The sequence below is a fragment of the Amia ocellicauda genome, chromosome 1, assembly GCF_036373705.1.
Source record: "Amia ocellicauda isolate fAmiCal2 chromosome 1, fAmiCal2.hap1, whole genome shotgun sequence".
In the NCBI taxonomy this organism is placed as follows: Eukaryota; Metazoa; Chordata; class Actinopteri; order Amiiformes; family Amiidae; genus Amia; species Amia ocellicauda.
The window spans coordinates 27,037,154-27,059,092 of NC_089850.1; the positions used below are offsets into that span (position 1 = coordinate 27,037,154).

The 21,939-nt window shown below is 33.6% G+C and overlaps 1 protein-coding gene across 10 annotated transcripts in view; it reads left to right on the top strand.

Moving 5' to 3' along the window:
• eya4 (EYA transcriptional coactivator and phosphatase 4) overlaps positions 1-21,939 on the top strand; it is an 80,225-nt gene that overhangs the window by 16,981 nt on the left and 41,305 nt on the right. Inside the window, exon 1 of one of the 10 annotated variants that reach the window (XM_066700252.1) lies at positions 14,461-14,895. The exons of the other annotated variants lie outside the window; for them this stretch is intronic. The gene's annotated coding sequence lies outside the window, so the exon portion shown is untranslated. Of the gene's footprint in view, positions 1-14,460; positions 14,896-21,939 lie in introns of those variants that run through there. 10 annotated transcript variants of the gene reach the window in all.

The window sequence follows — 21,939 nt, forward strand, 5'->3', positions numbered from 1 at the left end:
TGATTGTATTCTCCCCCAACCATTTGGTTGCAGACGTCGGTGTGTGCTATGTATGAATTATATGTGTGCTGCGGATATATTTTTTATCCTGCTGGAAAATCCATTTGCAAGCTTTAGCTTCCTGCCAGAGGGCACCAGGTTTTTGGGCTAAAATATCTTGGTAAACTTTGGAATCCATCCATCCCTCAATTCTAACAAGGGCACTAGGACCGGAGGATATAAAACAGCCCAAAAGCAAAACAGATCTGCTCCAGGTTTCGTAGTGGGGATTACATACATACCACTGGTGTATATGTCTATATAAAAAAAAAAGATTTTCATTTCTTCCTACCACAATACATGTTCTTACTGATTATAATTGTGGCTCTTTCTTGCTTGTTATATGTAATTTCTCTTAAATGTTATTCTGCTCTGACTGGCTGGTTTGAATGGGGTCCCGCCAAAAAACCCTCTCTGCTTCTGTAACTGTTAGAGTCTTTCTTGGTTCCGTTATTTGTCGAATTTGTTTAGAATTTTCATGCCACCCTTAGGTAATATTTGGATTGGCATGGAATGTCTTTTGATATATTATATTTTGTGATATTCTGTACTTGTAGGGTGCCATCAGATGATGATTTCAAACTTCCAAAATGCTGCTCTAGTAGATAGCTTAATATTATGTTATATTTATATTGTCCTCCCATTCAGACACTGGCAATTTCTGAGATTGTGACCAAAATGTATAAACATTTACACAACTGTGTTAAGGTAAGTAAAGATGCTAAGAGGAAATGTATGACAATTCAGCAAGCTGTGATGTTGAAACGTGTTGAATGAAAAGCACTACTCAGTATTGAAGTTAAACCTCAAAGTAAATGATCTAATAAAGACTTAAATATAAATGTATGAATTCACCTGCCAGTCACTAAATTTTAACCTACACTTGACCGAAACAAACAGATTTTTATTAACCCATTTTTATTCTGTTACATGCACAGTATAAACTGGTACCCCAACACATTTGTTTAAATCACAGTTGTATGTGCCTTTATGTGTTGTTATAGTGCATCAGTAACATAAATACCACTCTTCCAGATCAAGTCTATCATATAAGCAACTTTAAAAAATGTAAAATGTAAAACTTACCAAATAATGGCGGATATCAAGTTCAGACATGGAGGTACACTCTCTCAGTTTGTTCGGATGTGTCATGTCATAACTTTCTGAATAGCAGAAAAACTATGCAATCACCAGTTTTGTCTTTCAAATATGCCTTTCAAATATTTTAACAGCTCTGAATCTTAAATGGACAGTGCAATAAACTGTTCTTAGCCCGGTTATATGTGATAGCAGTCTTGCTCATTTACAAACAAACACAGAGCCGTTTCATCATTCTTTTTTGCAGAAAATATACTTTCCACACTGATTATAGAGAAGCATCAAGAGCGTGCCTGTAAATTACAACAAACATGTTTATTTAACAATTCAATATAAGATGTAGATTTAATTTAAAACAGACGTCATTCATTTTCCTCAAATAATTATAAATGCAAAGAACGAGACACTTTTACAAATTCTACCAGCTAATGACACATGTGTGGTATAAATCAAATAGCATCATTATTACTTAATTTGAAATAAAAATGTACCATAAAATGAACAAGGGGAAATTTGATGGAGATGAGCATTGTAGCTGTATGTTTAAAGGATATAACATGTGACACTTAAATGGAGCTCACAGATACAGACTGTCAGAGAATCCTACTCATAAGCAGACATTCCTGGATATGAAATTAAAATGAATAGTTAAATATCTGATTCAAAATACAAAGAGTCAAGGAGTGATATTAATTTTTTGATAGAGCAGCCCTTCTCGGTCCTTTTATCTCATATTCAAATGAGGTGATTTAAATTTGCCTCCATAGGATGTAAGCTGAAACTAGCATGATGAACATGTTAGTCATTAGGTGAGATGCTGGGTTCATCAAATCCTTTTCATATCAGTATCACAGACTTGCGTTTCATTTAATGAAAAGGAATGGTGATTCAGTCTCTTTGTTACACACGCTATCTGATACAGTGTGTTGGTGTGTTTCAGAATTGTGATTGCTGCCCTTTCAAGAGAAGACGGACATTTGTGGAAGGACAGAGTAGATATGGCCAAGGGCTTTATCTAAAACAGGATTTTATGTGCTTTTGAAGTGCAAAGGTGAAGTCAGTCTTAAAGTATGGGCCACTGTAAGAATGAGATTTCAAACACTGCTTTTGACATTTGCTGTTTTCGTTATCTGTTCATATTATAAAAAAATGACGTCGTAGAGCCCTTAATTATAATTAATTGAATATATAGTCTTCAGTTCTAATTTCAAATTTAGAAGATTAAATCATAAACAGGGTGACAAACAGCTTTATTTTTACTCTAGAACAAATGTACAGATATCTTGATTTAAATTTCTGAATCTTAAATAGATAAATAGGACCATTTTAATGATATCTAAAATTGATGTAAAGATATCTGCCAATCTATTAAATATATCTTAAAACAATTAGAGATCTCTTTAAAAAATTGAAAGATTTATTTAAAAAAAATTAAACTTTAATTAATCCAACAATATTGACATCAAGATATCTGTTGAAATCTTTCAAAGACCTTGCAAATGACTTCCTGTTCAAATTAATTAAAACTAAAATTAAGATATCGCGTTTAAAAGTACATTTTAAGATATCTGGAAATTATTTAAATATATCTCCAGTTCATTTCAAAATATCTCTAATTAATTTAGATGTATCGCAAAATGATTTTGGGATATCTTAAAACTGAAGATACCTTAAATATTTGTAAAGATATCTTGAAATATATGAAGATATCTTCATTGATTGTGATCTTTAAACTATAGGACTACTTCATTTTCAGAGTTTGTCTGTTGGGGTTGGGGGGGAGTGTAATCACCTGACAGCCACTCCATTGATTTCTGTCAATTAATATTATTGTGGAATATTAATCACTCTCAGGAAAACTCATGGTTGACAAGTATTCCAGTATCATCAACAGAGGCCAGATCTTCTTTAAAACGGATGATGATGATGATGATGATGATGATGATGATGATGATGGATATTTTTTCTGGCTTGGGATTGGGTGGTCTGGATCATCTTGTACTTACTGCCTAGTTTCTTACTAGAGGTTGCAAAAAAGGCATGGTATCAAGCTGATTCCAGTTTGAATTCCCTACCCTGTGGTAACACCCATGTTTTATCAAGCAAAAGTTGAACTTCATTACAAACATCTGACGTGATTAATGTGAACATTATTTTCCCTTTTCTTTTCTCTTTTCTCTTTTTTTCCCCTGTGTGGTTAATTTTCCTAATTTTGTTTTGTTTTTCTTGCAAGACTTTTATTTTCCCTTGATTTTTGTACTTGTAGATCATGCTTCCTCACTGAACTGAAACACGTAAAAGCTTGTTTTAGGAACACTACATGTACTCAGTACTTACATGGGCCTCTTTTCTTGGAATCTTTGTTATTTTTTTATAACTCTCTGTGAGGGGCAGTTAGGGCTACAATGTCCAGTTGTTGCTGATTGAGAAATAGCGCTGTTATTCCTCGGCTCCTTTCTCTTGGCGATTTAATAAGTATTGCAGGTTTTTCCAGCGCCTGTGTTCCTCACTGCCTAACCTTCTGTGGTCTCAGCACTAGGGAAATCCCACTCTGTGCAAAAAATCTGCTCTGTGGGGAAACATAAATTCCTCTTGAAATAGATGAACACCAATTACAGCTTTGTCAAGGTTCTGTTGTGAAATAAATATTCTAAAAATATTCTGGAGTAATATACAGTACAGACTGCTATGTAGTACAAGGAAGAAAAACAATGATTTGCACTCATATGATATGTTTAATGTTTTAGGAGCAAACACATATATAAGTTAAAAAGATTCTTCATATTTTATACTTTTAAAACTTAAAGTTTAAATACAATTAATCATTATTTGTTTGATATATTTGTAGTGATTATCAAGCAACCCCACAATATTTTGTAACAGGAGCAGATAAGGAGAGGGAATGAGAAATTACTTAGGAATTACTGACTTAGGAAAGGAGGAAATTTTGGTCTGAGAAAGCCTGATGTGAAATGTATCCAGGGTTAAGCCCTCCACTACCACTGTGAGAAGTGCCATGCAGTCTTTAATGACAAGTAGTCATCTCAGCCTGAAGACAGCCCATCCTCAGCAGTGTCTGACCTCTTCATGCCTAAGGCAGACCAATTTCACCGTAAAAAGTAGTGTGGCACATTAATCTCCCTCCCACCCCATTTCAAACTTTACTTTCACTGAAAAGCGTGAACTTGTCCTGATACACAGAGTGGTTTAATTTTGGAAGGGACTTGTTTAATTAAAATATGTTAGAAGTTTATACTCATTTATGTATTTCATTTATTTTTTGCATATGTGACTTTTCTAGAACTCCATACCTGATGGCATACAAGTGTGTCAAGAAACACTGATTGGGAAGCACTGTCCTATAGTAACATGTATCCTTGAATTTGTGGTCAAGAGAGAATAGAGCCACCTACTGGTCCCAATATCACTTCCAACAGAAACCAGATTTAGCATCAGAAAGCTGATGAGTTCACAGAGTTTAAGGTGGTAAAGCTGCTGGCACCAACAGAGACCGTTTGTTTTTCATTGCTACATAACCATAGATATGGATCAGCAGTCAGCAGGTGGCAGCGCAATTGCAAAATAGGAAAATAACAGGAATATAGAAGCATTCTTCCTGGAGTATGGTGGTGTGTTTCTGAATTATTTCTTAACATTCAATGTTGTTGAGGCAACTTCATTCAAGTGATTTACAAACAGAGAGAAATGAACAGAAAAGTGACAGGGCAGATAATACCTTTCAATATATGTGAAGTAAAATTATATCAAATTAGATAGATTCATTGATGTAACTGTAATGTAAAACATAACTCACAAAATAAACTATAATAATGTCCAGCAAAAGGGACACTAAACAAGACCACCTGGATGCCAATTGTTGGGTATTGGTAAGTGTGTGTCAAGGCTGGCCTTTTCCAAGCAGTCACCTTTCTTGTTAATAGGAAGGGAGAAGCTGCTAAATAATGCACATCCCACAGTCTGGACTGCAACCCCAAAAAGTCCGATGTCATCATCAGCATTATTTAAAAGATGGCACGCACGTTGACATCTGGGAGCCAATTCATCATTTAATTAAATTATCCTGTAATGAATATCTCCAGTAATGAGATTAATTTTAATTATTAATCAGGCGCTGACACAGGCACAAGACACCATGAATTAATAATGAGGGTTTTGTCTGTTTTATTCTAAGGAAGGACCTACTTTAATGCAAGAGTGCTTTTTTATATAAAGTTACTTTGGGTTATTGAAGCTATAATCCATGTAACTGAATTGATTTTACTTCAGAATTATTACAAAAGAAAGAAAAATAAACTCTTAATGCTGTTAGTGCTGCTGTTCATTATTGTGTTCGGATGTGGAGTAGAGCCTGGGTCGTATTTCCATCTGTCAGAGAGACGCTTTCTTGTTAGCAGAGAGCCCAGTGGAATATACGTTACTTTGTCCACAGAAGCCAAGTTGTCATGGAAACAGAGCGCAGGAAAAAAGAAAAAAGAAAGTCAATAAGCTAAACTGACTCGATATCTGTTGTCTTGTGTTTGTGAATGTTTGGGGGGGGGGGGGGGTTATATACCTTTATAAGCTTTCAAGCATTGTGTAGCGTAAAACTTTTCCACTTTACTTTTTACAACAGCTTATGCTACTTGTACAATTATGGATTACTATTATTGCAGAAGTTTATTGGAATTCAGCGTCATCCGAAGGCAAGTATAGGTTACTCTCCAGACAAGGCTTTTATAGCTATGATCAGATTAGACTAACTAAGGGCAGAAAAGGCCAAATGGTTTACAATTAACAACATATGCTGAGGAGTAAGGTTCGCAGCCAATCTAGTCGGAAAGCATTGCATTGGTATCCATCAGTGGACGAAAAGGCCTAGATTAGCAATCCGGTGTATATCGAACACCTTTTAAAAACCTGTAGACTACTGAATACAAGTTGGACTGGCGACAAATGTTCTGGTATCTTTTTTCTTCTACCTTACATCAGAAGTGGATACATGCCAAACCTTTTGTTACTAGACGACGTTACTCATAAGCTATACAGTAATTAATAGTTATTTATACACCTTTCACGTAGTGTTTGTGTGTATGTGCTTTTGGCAAATATTGGTAATTCCTTTATTCATTAAGCTGTGAAAAAGTGTAACATAGTCAATATCTTTTCCTGATAAAGTCAAAAATAGTATGGGCCCTGTTTTCGTAAGCTGCAGATAAGGAATAATGCTTACTATTCATATTTTGTTTTTATTTTGTGAGGAGTGGCTGTCATAAGAAACTATTTTCTGCATGCAGGAGCTGCCATTGTTGAGGGCAGTATGAGTATGAGTATGTTTTATCATTTATTTTGAGGCAGTATGACCCAAATGTGAAAATCAGACATTGATAAGTAATGTTATTTGAGAAGAAAAACAAAAAGACAAAGTACAAGATATTAGTTTCATGTATTTGTCTTATTTTATGAATGTAAGTAATTGTTCAAGACATGAAACTAGCTTTAAGCCTTAAAGTATTTAGGTTAAGTGGCCTATCTTTCACTTGCTTCATCCTGATGTTGCTCTGGCACGCACTAGTTTGCTTCAGCTTCCTACTACCAAAATAAAAGGGATTTTTTTTGGAAAGAATAATAGTTAGGATACTTTTACACCACCATAGGCATGTGCAAATGCAGGGGGGTTATAACAATGTATTGTACATGAAAGGACGCAGATTAAATTACCTTGCTGACAACAACTAAAACAAATGATGAAGGCAACGGATGAGGTGGTAAATAGGACTAAATGATTGCACAAGAATATTGTTTGCATTTCCTTGCTAAGGTTATGATTGTGCAGAAGCATAGAGAGAGAGAGAGAGAGAGAGAGAGAGAGAGAGAGAGAGAGAGAGAGAGAGAGAGAGAGAAAAAATAAACTATAAAAAGAAAAAGCTGGCCTTGTCTAGAATGACAACTGTCCTAAACCCAAGAGAACAGAAGTGAGTACATGGTGTACTTTGTGACATACAGAGTTGCTAATAACATTTCTGTTATCTAAAGGAATGTGAAACCAAAAGATATACTCAACATATTTCTATTGTACAAATATTGTTTTCAGATATAATAATTTAAAATGAATGTATCAATTTATTTATTAAAAATAATAATAATAATAATAATAATAATAATAATAATAATAATAATAATAATAATAATGGAAGCATTTTTTTCTTTTCCAAACTCTTCCCAATGGTTCAGGTAAACATAAAAAGTTTAAGAATAAAACTAGAACATTTGTGTATTATTCTCATCTGATTTTTAGGAGTTTATTGGTTTAAAATACAAGATCCTTGTCATGTATGGTATTGCAGTTAACCTATAAAACACAGACCTATACAAGGCTATTTTCACAGCATTTGTTTTCCACATTAAGTTCCTTTTGGTTTTATTAAAGACCTATTGATGGAGTGTTTAGAATACACCCCAAAACAAAACACATTTGTTACAACATAAACTGCAAAAGGAAAGTCACCATGGAAATTAAACAAAGACAGAACGCATTTTGCTTTTCATTTGTTTCATCTTACCCATGATCAGAACTTAAAGAGAGTTCATATAAAGTGGAACTTTTCCAAACTAAATACCACACATCTAAAACTGGGAATATGATTTTGGCTTCATTGAAGTGAATTCCATTAATGTTTTTGCCTGTATTCCATTAGGCCTCTGGCCTCTGCTTTAAGACTTGGCCAATGATGCTGTTTACCTTTGAGAAATTCAATAAGAAAGACGGAGGTACTGCTGTTAATACTTTTTCAACCCTTAATTGTTTGTTATTTTAGACACAGTCGTGCCATTCTTTCACTGTTTCCTTTTACAGTCTTCACAGTTACCAGTTTTTTGAATACAACAGTTATACAGAAGTTATCCAGGAAAACATGAACCATAGTTTTTACAAATGTGTTTTATTTTTTATTTTTTATAATAATGTTGTTATGTCTATGCATTTGAGTATTTCAAACTATTTTAATATCTTGCGAAATTAAAACTATAGCAACCTTTGGTAAAATTACAATCGAATACATAGCAATATGTAAACAACCATTTTGATACAGGTACTCTGATGACACATAGTAAGATTTGTTATTCCAAAGAACTGAACAAATAGCAAGTATTTTATATATAGGCCAATAAAATCAACCAACAATACCTAAGGCAACCATATCCATTTTTTGCACAACATTCAGTTATCTAGGATACTTGAGTTATGGATCATATGTCTAACATATAATATTTGTATAGTCTTCTACAAGCTTCTTACAAATCTTTTTTTATTTCCTTGAGGTGCTACTCAATATATCACATGATTAACACAATATTTTTACCCTATTTGTTTCATAATTCTGAAAACCTGTTCCTTCTCCCCTTCATGTTCATACCTATTGGTTTTGGAACAATAAATCTGTGTTTAATTGGAATCCCTTTGCAATGTATCTTTGAAAAGAGGGGCTTAGCATTTTAAGATGGGAGCTCATTCTCATTCAACCTGCTAAAGTGACTTCTCTTTTCTCAAATTGGCATTTTTTACTTTTTTACATTACAACTCAATTTAAAGCTTTTATATGTATTTTCAGGCAACATGCAGTTTAAAACAGAACTATAAAATTAACAAATGTATGTGTAGCAGTTAACATCACAACAGAATTGAGCTTTTTTTGTATTTATTTTTTATTTTCTCACGCCAGAGTTTTCAAAACTGATCAGAACTTTAAACAATAATAATTTTCATCACCCAGTGAGCCTGTCTTCCTGGTCCTAGAGTATAGTAGACATGTTGTATTAGTGTAAGGAACTGTGAAGCACCTGTTTCACATAAAAGGGGAGGTAAAGACCAATGAAAACGAGTTCACAAAGGCACAGGGGCCATTTTAGTTGTTTGATGAGCAACTGAAAAGATCCTTAATAATGTTCAAGTTTAATAAAAAAGGTTTTCCTGTGACACTCAACTTCAAACCGACAGGCATTTGACGAGACTGTGTAAGTCTGCTAGAATACTCAGAAGGTGTTACTAGAAAATGATATTTGATAGTATAATTTCCCAAAGATATAATTACACGAAGGAAGACATTCCTGACAATGATCCTTTCATGTGTAGCACCATGCTGAGATTTTGTGTGGGATACACAGGGACCAATCAAATCGAGTTCAAAGGTTTTGTATTTTTATGAACGAAGGGTGCTAGTGCATATTTCATCCCTGTTCAGTCACTGGTTGTGTTCATATTTTTATGTTGTATTTTCCATATCAGGTAATATCATTGACACCAAATTTGTACAGGTGGATTTTTAAGGAAGGCTTTCATATGTATAGTCCTATTTCAATGAAATTGGTAAATATATGTATTACAGTCAAAATCTAGTCAGGGGTATAAACATGTGGATGATCTCCAGTTCCCCTCAAAATGCTCAAATAGAGTACTGTAGTCATGTAAATTACAGGGTGGTGCAAAGTCACTTAGTTTGACCAGTTTGCATATACCAAAGGGAAAGTTATTTGCTGTAGAGCTTTAAAACTTGGCAAGAGGACGCAGCAAGGGACAGGGAAGTACTGAAATAGTTGGCATCGCACATTGGGGGTTCTACCATTTCATGTCTCTCCACTTTGCTACCTTCTTCCCCTTATAGCTACTTCCTGCCAAGTTTCACTGCTCTGTGATATTTTTTTCTTCTCAGAATAACTGAGGCAACTTCTGAATTACCCAGTACATTAATATACATTTAATCCAGACGTAAATATTTTCAAAGGAGCTAATATCATTTTAATTACTCTTGCTAGTGGCAAAATAAAAATATAATCAATTAAATCAATACTGGGTTTGTTTCAATTATTGATTTTTAATTCACCAGCTTTGTTGGTAATTTGCTTTTTGACTTATAATCTTGTAAATATATAATTCCACAAGAAGGCTAATATATGCTTATTAGCTTATTTAACTTAATTTATCTGAGCTTCACACTCACATTCAAGTATCTAGATGAAGTGTGTTTGTTTTGAAAAGAAAGGGTACTTCAGAATTGGCTGCCAAGACAGCTATCGTGTTAAATACGGTACGAGTCCCGGTAACCACTCTTGCAGAGAAACCCATTGTACTGGGTGATAAAGGGAGGGAAATTACCCTCAGATACATTCTCAATTCTCCCAAGTATTTAATGTTCATAATTACTTACAGTTACTCCTACAGTAATCCCTTTGTGATGGCATACATATCTATGTATTACATATATATAATAAATATATACCATGATACTTAGATTTTACTTGTTTTAAAAAGTATATATTATTCAGTTGTGCTACAGCAACTCTTACTGAGCAGGTACTTAGTGAGGTCAGGAGGAGATAAAATATTTTAAGGCTTTTTAGCATATCTCACTTATGAAGTTAAGTGAGAGAGAAAAAAGGTTTGGACTTAGGAGTGAAATTAAAGACTACATCTGGGTCTAGTCTTTTTCACTCATGCTTTGGTTGCATGAGAATTAAAAACTCTGCTTTCCCTTTTCTTTTTCTGATTATTCATAAACAGACTCATTTTATGACATAAACGTACTGTATTTGCGTTAGTAGATATTTAAATTCAGAAAATCTTAATGCAAAATCTATTGTAATATTTAGAAATAAATGTAGACTTTCTGCCCATTTGAGAGTTCAGGTGCAGCTCTAGATATTTAACAACCTTATATAATATTTTGTCACTTCTACGTGAGATAAGTACAGTATAAGTGCAATTCCTTTTCGTAAGTACTTTGTAAGTACAAATACATTCATTGAAGTCAATGTATGTATACAAGGCATGGCTTAAAGGTGTTTCATTTTTATTTAAGAATTTGGGAAAAAATAAATCTGACAACCTGAAAATGATAAAGAGTACCTAATATTTGCACTTCAATAATGGGGTATGTTAAACATTGTAGCTTCTGAGCAGGAAAATCCTTTAGCATAGCATTTAGGTGAGTTAAAATTATTATTATTATTATTATTATTATTATTATTATTAAATTAGACATTAACAATAGACTTAAAATGTCCCCCTTGTTTAGATTATGTTACATAGCAACTCAATTAAAACTGCAATTTCTGAAGAAGGACGCCTCAAGAATTTATAGGGTCCTCATCATTTTTATGTCCAAGGTGTTTTCTAATGCCTCCCTCGTGCCTTCTCCATTGCTGAGAAAACATTTTGGTGTGGATGTTTATTAATGACCCTTGCAGCCTCCAAGATCCTTTCTAATAATAAAGTGCTTGAGTTGTCAAGTGATGCCGTAAATGTCCTAATCTACACTGACAAGGCTTTCTCACCCGAGTCATCAATCACATTTTATTAGCTTTAATACGGACAGGACACAATTCGTCATTTAAATGGTGCAGTGGTGACAAAAACTGGTGCCGGCTATTTGCTGCAGGTGTAACTTTCACTCAAAGATTATCTGATTGACACATTATTGCTCATACAGGGAAAGAGTGCCATCTTCAGTTACACTTCGGCCTAAAATCATAACCTAATTGTGTGTCTCACCACGGTCTTCTGTCGTCTGAGATATAAGCTCATGGAGGCCTGACTCCCAGTTACTCCAGCTCAGATTATCTGTATTCAACGGTTGCTGATTGCTCCCTCCTTTCAAAGGTCTCAGTTCGAACCACTGCTATCTGATGTTCTGATGACAGAAAATGCTTGGCTTTTTGCTTATTTGGAAAGGTCTTTTCATGTGAAAGTTGCATGGCAGAGTATTTTAATAGTTCATATAAGTGTTATCATATAAGTGTTATAAGTTATCAGTAATGCCCAGAAAAGGGCATTGTGTCTAAGGCTAAAGAATCATCATCAGGCTAAAGACTCTTATTGCACACAAACTGGCATTAACATTTTGAGAGATTACTTTTTATTTTCCTTATTGCAGCTTTGGTCCCTAATATAATTTATCTTGGGAAATGTATGCATCAGTCTTAGTTAAGGAATTATTATTTACTATAATTCTTCCTTGCATGTGATTGAGTTTGAGTAGAAAAGTAGTCGCATATATGAATTTCTAAATCATCGATACAGTCTGGCTGCAAAATATGAATTGAACACTTATTCTTAAGGGTATTTTTTTGTATTGCATATATATTATTTGTACTTTACTGTAAATTGTTTTTAAGCTACTATATTGTAAGAGATCAGTTTCAGTAATACTAAGTATTTCGTGCTGTGACTGACATTTTGGTTTGGTGTTGGTTTTAGTGAGAGCATATCCAGTCTTATTTTCATATATAAATAGGATAATATATATATCGCTGACTTATTTTTTACGTCTTCTTGTGTGTGTGTGTGTGTGTGTGTGTGTGTGTGTACAAGCACATTGTATGACCATAAAATTAATAATTATTTATATACAATGTGTGTTGTTCTTCCAAATGGAAATATCTGTATAAATGTAAAAGTAAAGAAAATGAAACAGGCTAAAAAATGATCACTGCATAAAAGTGAAGTTCAGGCTGGAATTAACATAGAGGTACAACTTTTCCTGAGTTTGCTCTAATTATATTTGCTCTCCTGAAAGTTGGATTGCTCTCAGAAGTAGTTTTCTGTTCTTATATCTCCTGACAATATAGTCTTCTGTTGCAGTACTTGTGACTCTGGGAAGCCCACGTCTGTCAAACATGTAAGAGCTATGATCTATATAATTCTCCAGCTGTGTGTTGTTTTATGTTTAAGCTAGTTTTCTTATATCTTAACCGCATTTACTTTCTGCATTTTCTATGCCATCTTGCAGTGATGGAATGCAAACAACCCATTAAAAACCCTTTACAATGTATTTCTGTGCATATTTACTATCATACCAAATGAATAACACATGTTTAGTAAGATGTTTAAGAAAGTATGAAATATTGTATCTGTCCTGAGCAGTCAGAGTCAACTGAAGGCTCTTGAAGTTTTAAAGTCAGAAAATAAGACTTTTAAAGATTCCTAATATGTGTTTGTTTATTTGTATTGCTATTTTATTTAATTCGACTGTATATATGTTTTAATTCATATTAATATCATATTCATATTGAATATCTGACCTTGATTGTGTGGTTTACTTAAGATATTTTATAAGCCACAAGTGAATTCCTTTAATTGGATGTTGAGGTTTTCTTTAGGACATTCTTTAGTCCTGTCATTTGTCTAAATAGGGAAAAAGAATCAATATATTTTTTTTATGCTTAATGCCAAGCTCTTCTGTAGGAATTGACAGGAATCATATAACAAACGTCACTTTGTTTCTAAAGTTTTCTTTCAAAATGGCTGAGTCAGTAGTCTTGAGTTCAAGTATGCTGCTCAGTAAGTTCACATCCCCTTTTCAGGTCTTATACACCCTTCGGGAGCAAGATTAAACAATGTCGTTGTAGTAGAGATGATGTTACAGTTTTTGTATTTGTTTTGTCTAAAATTATGATGAACGTGATTACCACCAAAATGGTATAGTGTGCAATAAAGTATAAGTCATTGTACTATATTATCATGTTAATTGTAGATCATTATGAATTATGATTTTTTGCCATGATGGTTCAAGTCGAAGACGTTAGCAGGCAAAAAAATAAATTAAACAAAATTAAAAACATCCTTTATCTTATTAGACTGAAACTCTGACTACAGCCTGTTTTTTTTCTTTTTTTAGAAAGGTTTTTTTTTTTCAGGATGTGAACATACTTCAAATAAGACCCTATGTATTCACGTCTGTTCCTTTTTTAAGTTTTTTATTCCCGTCTGAATTTAGTTCTGTTATAGGAAACCAGAAGTGGACTGATTTTCTAGGCCTAGACCAAAATGGTTTGTTTAGTTTAGCCTTGATTGAAAAAGCCTAAACGTCATATTGTATTTCACATGTACTGTATCAGAATACATCCTTTCTGTTACCTACCTAGATTTTCAAACCTGTTTTTTATTTGATATATGTTTGAGAAGTATTTTCTTTGCTTTTTGATTTATGTTTTATTTAAATGTATATATATTCTATCTACATGACTTTAAAGTTCTCTGAAAATATTACAAAAAGACTCTCCTTTAACAAAATTCAGTGCACTTTCATTTTAACATACCAACATGCTAACCAACTGGACACATCAGTAAACAAGAAAAGAAAGGTGGTCAGAAATGATATTTAGGATGATCTTATTGCACAGAGCTTTGAGTAACTCTTGGATTTCAGAGCATTGTAGTGAATTCTCAATTCTTAGTGGACCCACACATGCGTCAGCCAGTGACAGCAGGCTGGCTGGGGCTGGGGAGGAGGAGAAGGAGGAGGCTCCGCTAAGAGAGCCCTGGGATAAATGCGACACATTAGATATCCACTGAAAGACAGGAGCTGTTGACGGGGTGACCTCTGAATGCAAGTCATCTTGCTATAAACAGAAGGGTGTGGAAAGCCATTGGTCCGAGTGGAACTTGTTTACTATCCTTCTCTCCTGGTTTACTTAAATAAACTTTTGTGAGCTGGGACTGCTTCTGCCAGGGCTGCCGCTGTTGGTGTTGGTGCTGTTGCCGCCGGACGTTGTGACAGTTCCAGACAGAGAAAAAGATTTCTCACACTACCTGAAGCTAAACAAAACACTGGACTAGGAGAGCAGCTGGACTCAACGCAAAAAAAAAAGAGAAAAACCAGGAACGTTTTAACTTTGTGGTACTGCATACCCTTTCAGAAAATACAACAACTCTCCGATGTTTAAAGGATACTTACTTTTCTACGTCCACATGTCTGAACAGTAAAGGTGAGTCTGTTTTTCAAATTAAAAATGATAAAGTCCTTTGGATATATAGTATATTCATTTTGGTGTGATTTTGATGGAAATGCATGAAAACAGTAGTCTGAAACACTCATTTTTTATTACTGGTAACTCACTTACATAATGGTTTTCTTCTGTATTTAAAATCAGGAGAATGCTTCTAGAACTTAAAAGAATTTCAAGGTTTGTTCCACTGGTTCACTTGAAGCCAGCATATTGTTTTATTTTATAAAAATAATCTAACATACATTCATATTTGCAATTATTGTTAGAGGTGTTGTTTCATAAAAAACATTACAAAAAAAACATTTGTTTTGTTGTTTCTGATGTAATTTAGTTTTTGTATTCCAAAATACACATTAACGTTTAAAATGGTTAATAAAAATGCATTTCTACTAAAAACGACATAGCACTGGTAATTATTGCATTTTTGTGTGTGTTTTTTAGTTGGTTATGGTGTTATATCTGAGCGCTAGTAATATTATTTAATCACCAAATAAGATGTTTATTTCAATTATGCAATGTACAGCACATTACTATAATTTATATTAAAATTATTATAAGGGTAAGCAAAAATGTGGTAATAACATAATTAATTATCTATATATAATAGTTAATTTAATTGATATCATAGTTAATAAATAGTGATACTGAGCATTAGTTATTTTAATTAAAAATGTAATAAACCTTTTTTCTTTTTTTTCATAAGGAGACTGAATTATGTAAGTCAGAACAATAAGTAAATAATTAATACATTAAATTAAATAATGACTGCTTCAGTCTATTAGTACTTGGAGCAGACCATCTGAAAGAGGTACTGTTACAACTTAAAAAGTAATGCAAGGCATTTCTATGGGTTGGTCTGTTTGTTGACTTTTTTCATATCTCTGAGCAAGTGAGAGTTTATGTGTAAAACGAATGCTGTATTATAATGGCATAGCACTAAGGATTCAGTCAGTACATCACTATAACTCTCTAGATATGAAGCTGGAAATAGATTTGCCATGGGAAGGGTCAGCTTTGTTTTGAAGCAGTTACTAGAATAGTATGAAAAATGATTACCTCTAATGATATTAATTTTACATTGTGTGTGCTATCCGTGGTGTTAAATGTCAGATTACATACTTCATTATACACAAGTAAATTCACTACATTTACTACGACATTGGTTTCTCTAAGTCCAGATATTTCTGCTTGATTGAATTATACAATAATCAGAAGTAAATACAACTGAAGGGGAAAACGTACATTGCACAGAAACAAAACCTCATGTAGACACAAACAGATAATTTGTCAAATCAAGTAAAAAAATTGTCTTAACAAATGTTTGATATTTATTTCTTGTTCAGTTAAATGTATTTAATTAATTTAAGTAAATCCCTGTAAAGTATGTACATTTATTTTTTAAATAAATAGCTTTTTCTAATTGTACATTTGCTGGCCATTTTTTAAAAAGTTTCTATATATAAAAAATATAACAGTCAGGAGTACATAAACGATGTAGGTCCATTTACATTGTTTTCTTCATAAAACACAATATTAGCTAGATCGTTCGCAGATCACGAATTTGGAAAATTGTCCTGTTTTTTCAGTATTTCAAAAAACACAATATTACTGCATTTTCCACAGAACCCAAAATGCAATGCAACACTGGCTAATTTTGAGGAAGCAAACAATGTTTTAATGCCGTTGCTGTTTCTGTGGTGTGTTGCTGGTGGCTGAGCGACTAGCAAGGTATTCTGCTTGTCCTGCTGCAAAGCTATAGGACTCCAATGTGCAGTTTATTAAAGTGTAACTCTAGCCTCACACTTTGCTATAGGGAAATGATATGGGCATGTCTGTTGAGAAGGCATTGCAGCTGCTTGTGAAATAATGACGAAGCCAGAATGACTTCATATCAGAGTGCTGAGTGGGATTTGATAAATCATATGCACTTAAAGTAAGAATGGGGTCAGACAATAATGAAAGGAGAACTCTTTATGGTATGTCGTTTGTACACGTCATTAAGCACATTGCTGTTGTCTTTTTAATACTTTCCCAAATAAGAAGAAAACATTCAGTTAAATCAGATCATCAGTGTTTTTCTTTTTGTTTTTCATTGAATTGCTTTTCCAAATATGATATTTTTTGTATATATGCAACGTTATGAAAATTGTATTCTGTAGTTTTAAAGCATTGATTTATACTTTGACATGTTTAATTATCTTGATTTTAAAGCTATATATATGTATCAAAATTCTGTATATTTTTAAATAGATATCCACTCAACAGATTTTAGAACTAACATATTTACTCAAATTGAATAATAATTATTGTAGACTAGTTTTAATTATATAAAATATTTACTCATATAATCAGTCTACTACTATAATGTAGAGTTCTGTGTTTAAATGTGTTAAAATAACTGATTCTGCATGTGCTTTATTGTCTTACAGTTTTATAGTCCATGAAAGATCTGTTTTCTGACAAATAAATGCTTGATATTGATCTGATCTTGATCTGAACTTTGAAAAATATGTTAAGTGTATACAGGTACTTACATTTTCATTTAACACATTATAATAACCAAATGTTAAATACATATATATATATATACATATATATATATATATATATATATATATATATATGTATTTATCTATTTATTAGTGCAGCACATGTAAAGAATATTTTAGTTTATTCGTAGTTTTTTGAGGAATCCAGCTCTGATTTAAGACGTCTTTAATGTTTTTATGAACGTACAATTAATAGAAACCCTTCCAAACTTTCTCTAAATGAAAGCCACTGCTTTATACTAGTATATATGAAAACATTTTTTTACTTTTCCTTTTTTAATTTGCATGTTATTGCAAAAATGAAAAAATATTTTTACATTTGTATTTGTGTGCTTGGGAAGCAATTTGTTTTTTAGCCTTTGTTGCTACAGGAAGTAAGCATCAGATGTTTAGAAAGCTGAGTGACAGCATGTTTAACAGTAAATCAGACACTAATCTGTGCCTTTGGCAAAAATTATAAAGAAGTGGATTAGAGGAGAAGCAAAGTAGTGGCATACTGGCTGCGATGTTGACCGCTGGCTTTTGCAGGTCATAGTTAATGGAGCTGCCTTCTTAACCTTGTGGCCATAACATTCCAAGAGCCATCGGGTGGTGGGATGTGGTGGCTTGGGAGCAAGAAATCAGGGGAAGGACATTTTGAGCTTACTTTAACTTGGGGGCTGAGGAGGATGTTCCAGATTGACGCTCTTCTCTAAATTATCTTTTATTATTAGTGTAATGCTGCTGTAAGTTAACATGAGAAAAAGAGCATAACGTCTTCACTAATTATCGAGTAATTGATTATTAAAGATTAAACTGTTCACAGAGTACTTTCTGAATCTGCTTCCAGGTTAAAGAGAGCACTTAAAAACATTGTAGAGTCCATAAATTATCTTTGACTTAAGAGCATTTCTTTTTTGAGTCAGTGCTTATCTTTGTGTGCTAGGTTTTCTTTCTTTCTGGAAAAAGACATACAGATGAAGCATTGAAGCTGATTTAAATTGCAAGGACTATAAGTTTATATTTTGTGGTATTAAACTGATTTAAAAACATGTTCTTTTCAACATATGTTGGTAAATGTAAGTAGGAGTTACACAGAACAGCCTAAAGGAGCTTACTTTAGCTGTAACACTTTCTGTATTTTATATTTGTAATGTTCATATTTATTTATTGCAATCGTTACACAAGCATTCTAATTATCAATATGCAAGAAGACACAAGGAAAAGGCATTGAATTATTCCAGGAAATTTAGCTGGAAAGCATCTGAATATATAATGTGCTTTTTAATATAGTTGAATGACATTTTCTTTGCTCATTTTATTTTTCTCTTAACCTGTCCAGACAAAGTTTTCAGGCGTATACCCTTGCTGTAGCACCCCTGAACTTTCTTTTTCTCCAGACTGTAATAGAAGTTGTGAGAATTTCCTTGATTTTCTTCAGGGATTTGTGTACATTACGGCTCAAGACCTTTGAGTGAGGGAAAGAGTTAAACGTGATCAAAGCCGTATGTTTGAATATTCTTTACCAAGGCTGTATCTTGTTGAGACAGTCTAGTAGAGGATTCGAAAGCTTTTGCTGATAATGATATAAGTGACAAGCTTGTAAAATTTCAAAAAAGCATGAAACACCTACATAAAAGTACTGTTTGTAATATGAGATTCAGCAGGGCATCATGTGACCCATGCCCTGACACTTTAACAGTTAAGTACTGCTTCTGATGTGGTCCCAGCACGGCGATAGTAATCAAAAACACAACTGCACAAAGAGGCGAAAAATCACTTTCAGTCCCACTACCTTCTACAAACTCTTTACTTACTTGAATATTTTACAGTTGCTAAATAGACAGGAAAGGTATATTATAGAATCTAAAAAAGAAAACAACATTTATTTTCACAAATGAATGTGTATATTTCTAGCAAAACAACCTCTGGAATTTGTAAACTGGAGTTGTAAAAGGTCAATGAATTGTTCTAACAGAGCCTATGTTTACATTTTGTGAATATAAAAGCCTGAGGTTATAAATGCCACCACCACTATGGCATTGTGCTTTTTGCCAGACCTACCCAATTTGAGCAATAGACCTGCCGGAAACAATTTTCAGATTACACTGTACATATTTACCCATAGATCTTCATTCTTTTCAACTTCTATTACTTCTATTACTTATCTCATTTGGTTAATCTTATATTAAACCTCCTGTCAAAAAACATTCTAACTTATCTCTACTTATTGAAGTTCGAAAGCTATAATTTCAGCAATTATGTAATTGTTTTTGCAGTTCAACAGTAATTACCACAGTGTCCTCTGATTGTCATTCAGTAAGCTTTCCTTGAGGGAAAACATAATTCTCTTTTGGCGATTTTCAAATAAGTGAAGAACACTGTGCCCCATTGGAATGCCATGGTTTAATCATATGTTGATTGAAAACGCTGTACACGTGTTCAACACGAAAGGGGTTTGTTTGCGTAGCTATTACACACCAGCTGCGTAAATTTTCAAACCTGTTGAAGATTTACTGTTATAATTAGTTTCTCAAAAATAGAGCAGGAATTTTAATAAGTACCTGCTGTCACCCCCAAACATTTGCTTAATCAACTACACTGCCTGAAAGCTGGAACTTGGTGCAGACAAGAGCTGTAGGACAGATGCAAGTTTGTTTGTCAGTGTGGTAAGGCTGTTCATTGATTTTACAAGACTGCACAGGAGCATATATTTGTGTCTGTTTCAAAGCAATAAACACTGTTTTGTATTTACAGTATCTTTTTGGAGTAAATGGGGGTCATTTTGAATTAAATATATATCATAACAATTGCCTGTCTGGAGACTCTCACAAACTTGTGGGGATAGGCATAGGGTCACACGATAATGTGATGAAACTACTGTCCACTACATTTCAGGAGTCCTGAGTTCTACTCCTGTGAATATAAGTGTTAGAAATGTTGGAAGAGCAGGAAATTAACTTTACAGTTCTGTAACTACATTTGAATGACTGTATAGATATGCCCACGGCCATATTTAATGGCAATGATAGGGGTCCTCACGGATGCCACTCACTTGGAGCACATTACATGGTGTGAAAGATAATCCAGGCCTCTGTGAGTTCAGTGGTTCTTGTCCTGGCAGTGCCTAGTCACCAATCCTGTGTGGGAACCCACAAGGACCACCACAGTGACCTCTGCAATTCCACTGGCAGACGAGGGAAAATTGGTTGGTTTTGTTTTGTCTAGCTGTGATGTAGCTGCCAATGCCAAGTGAGTACCCAGTAAGCCATTAGCAGAGACCGAAAAGGCTGGTCCTTCTGGTTTCAATAGCCTGACAACATTTTACTAATTAGGTCTTATGAATAAGAAACGGCTCTGGCTAGACAAAGATTGAGACAATGCTTTCAAACTCCACATCCTCTCCACTCTCATGAGGTTTGGCAGCTATGGCATGAAACCTGAAAGGTCTGTTCCAAACTGAGGCCTCACATTTTTATTTTATTTTTAAATTTAAAAATACAGTTTCTCATTATTTAAATGTTTTCATACTAGAACAGTATGAAAGCTTATATTTCAGCAAGATCAATTTATTTTTAAATTATATAGAAGTGGTAGCAGTACTGTATAACAAATACGAGAAAAAAGTATGTATCAATTGTATACATAGTTGTTCACTCACAGCCTAATGCTTTTGAGAGGATACAGAAAATGTTGGGATATATAGTACTATTGAATGTGTGGTTACCGCAAATAAATACGGTTAATGATATAAGGACAATATAAAAAAAATATGTTTGTTTTTTCCAGTTGTACATTTTTTTTTCTTAATTTTCTTTTTTTTATTCTATTTGTATTCTGAAGGGGTTAATCTGGTTTTACTCAGACAGTTCCAATTTGGTAAATAAAAGTAATCCTTTACATCCATATTCACTCAGGTTGCAAGTATTAGGTGTTGGCATATTTGTAAATTAGATTTTTTGATGGCATGTTTTTGTTTGTTGGTTTGCTTATTTGTTGTGATTAATATACTTATGCAGCTATGAAGAAATGTATGATTTTATGATGCATTCAACTAGTCTCAGTATGCACTGGCGTTTTTAAAGTTGATTAGGGATAGGGCTTTAAAAAACGGACTCCAGCATCCTGGTACATTACTCCAAATCATTGTGTAGTCATGTGTTTTTTTTAACTCCATTAAATAATAGCTAGTAAAAAGTAATAGTATATTTTATTACACATTTATTATATTGAATATACTGGAATAGTCTCATGCTATATGTATTCCATGGTTTTCCTGTCCTTTGTGGTTTAGGATGGGATATATGTGGTGCAAGCTCAAATATTTCAACTCATTTCTAAATATCTGGCACAGAAAACAAATGTCTCCATCGTTATTGAAATAACTATCTTTGGTTTTACCTAATGGAAATAAAAGGCACTACGCACACCACACTGTCTACTGTATGAAGGGGAATATCCCTAGCAGCGTCTTTCTGAACTGTTCTTGGCACCA